Consider the following 2500-nt stretch of genomic DNA (forward strand, 5'->3'; position numbering starts at 1 on the left):
GCAACCTTTCCTTAGGCCTCAAGCGTATCTCAACCGAAGGGACCATCGACACGAATCAGCCCGCGTACTAAGTCACGTCCTTACGTGGCCCGCAACCTTTCCTTAGGCCTCAAGCGTATCTCAACCGAAGGGACCAGCAACCGAAGGGACCATTGACACGAATCAGCCCGCGTACTAAGTCACGTCCTTCCGTGGCCCGCAACCTTTCCTTAGGCCTCAAGCGTATCTCAACCGAAGGGACCGGCAACCGAAGGGACCATTGACACGAATCAGCCCGCATACTAAGTCACGTCCTTCCGTGGCCCGTAACCTTTCCTTAGGCATCAAGCGTATCTCAACCGAAGGGACCAGCAACCGAAGGGGAAACACATTCCCACACCAACACGAATCAGCCCGCGTACTGAACCACGTCAAGAAAACCCGTCGTGCCGCCTGAGCGGGTAGTCGGGGATCACAAGACGCAGCATTTCCTTAGGCCTCAAGCATACCGTCAACCGTCAACCGTCAACCGAAAGGGGCATTGGGAGCAACCGAAGGGACGTTCCCCCAGACGAATCACCGTAGGCCAAGCTGACTAGGAAGGGCCCACTCATCGTCTGGTAGGGCCGACCAGCCACCGGAAAAAACCGATCGCCGGCGATGGCCCACGGGATGGCATTCAACGTGATGGAGGGTAGTCACCCCTCACACGCATAACGCCCATGCCTGGGCGAGGGGGTGCTGGCCATGCCAGCCCAAGGCTCCCAAACTCTTTCCCCCTATAATAGATAAAGAGATTTTTCCCTTGTGACCCTAGGGGACACCCAAATGCAAGTTAAGTTATACTAGTTTTTCCATGGACCAAAACTCACCTTTATTTGTAACATAATGTCATTTTTATGACTTGTATTGTTGGAACATATATTAAAGAAATTTTAGAAGCTGAAATTTTGAAAAAAAAAAACTTGTAAGTATTTTATTTTAATTAAATAAGGCCGAAAAACGCGAAATTAATAAAAAATAGTAAATAGTGTCAATAAATCATGAAAAATTAGGAGACACTTGAGAAAATATATATAAAGACATTGGTTTAGTTAAAAAAATTTTTTTCATTAAAAAAAGTATTTTATTTTTTTTTTCCGTTAAATTGGTGAAATAAAGGGAAAAATAATAAAAAATAGTAAAAAGTGTCAATAGATCATGAAAAATTAGGAGACACTTGAGAAAAAATATACAAATAGATTGGTTTAGTTAAAAATATTAATTTCATTAAAAAAATATTTTATTTTTTTTTTTTCCGTTAAATTGGTGAAAAATAGTGAAAAATGGATAAAAAATTGTAAAAATCTTGAAAAAATGGGAGGCTTGTTGGAAAGATATTATGAGTGAGAGTCATTGATATTATTTTCAAAAATGGGTAAAAATAAATTTTTGAATGATATAAGAGGCTAAAAGGGAGTATTTTTTATCAACTTACATTGAACTCCTTTACCACAATCTCCCTTACAAACCATAGTAATGAGAATCATTGGTATTAAGTTTGAATGATGTTTTTGATCACCTTGCAACGAACTCCCTTAAAAGCCATAATCATTAGGGGGGTCTCATGGCTCATTCTTGGCTCGGGGCTCGGGGCGAGGCTCCGGCCATGGCTCAAGGCTACCACATTGCTCCTATACCACAATCTCCCTTACAAACCATAGTAATGAGAATCATTGATATTAAGTTTGAATGATGTTTTCGATCACGTTGCAATGAACTCCCTTACAAGCCATAATCACAAGGGGGGGGTCTCATGGCTCACGGCTCGGGGTGAGGCTCTATGCTACCACCTTCTTTCCCATGGGCCATAGCGTCTTTCGTACCGCATGGCCCGAAAACCTTCACAGCACCTTGAGAGCTCACATTATATTATAACCATCCATATAGGTGCTCAGGTGCTCAAGGTGCTCAAGTGCTTAAGTGCTAAAGTGCTTAAGTGCTTAAGTGCCTTAGCGCCTTAGCGCCTAGCGCGCGCGCGTGCGTGTGTATCATTAGATTAGAAGGGTGGATTTTTCAAGATCCCCCGGCTCACTCGGGCCAAGCATATCGTTCTTGATCTCGTAGCAATGCCCACGTCTCACGAGTCGAGCGTTCCCTTCCTCGGCCCACGGGTCGGCCCGCGGGGTCACGGCCCGCGGGTCGGGTCGGGTGCGAGGCTCCGGCCATGGCTCCATGCCTACCACATGCCCAGTCGATGGCACCTTGGGCCCCAACCCTCAACTATAACCTTCCCCCTATAATAGATAAAGAGATTTTTCCCTTGTGACCCTAGGGGACACCCAAATGAGAGTTAAGTTATACTAGTTTTTCCATGGACCAAAACTCACCTTTGTTTGCAACATATTGTCTTTTTTATGACTTGTATTGTTTATATATACCTTCAAGAACATTTTTGAGTCTCGTGGCCCACGGCCCGCGGCCCGCGGCTCACGGCTTTTGATTCGTGGCTCACGGGTCAGGCTCAGGGCGAGGCTCCGGC

The sequence above is a fragment of the Amaranthus tricolor genome, chromosome 8 (assembly GCF_026212465.1).
Source record: "Amaranthus tricolor cultivar Red isolate AtriRed21 chromosome 8, ASM2621246v1, whole genome shotgun sequence".
NCBI lineage: Eukaryota > Viridiplantae > Streptophyta > Magnoliopsida > Caryophyllales > Amaranthaceae > Amaranthus > Amaranthus tricolor.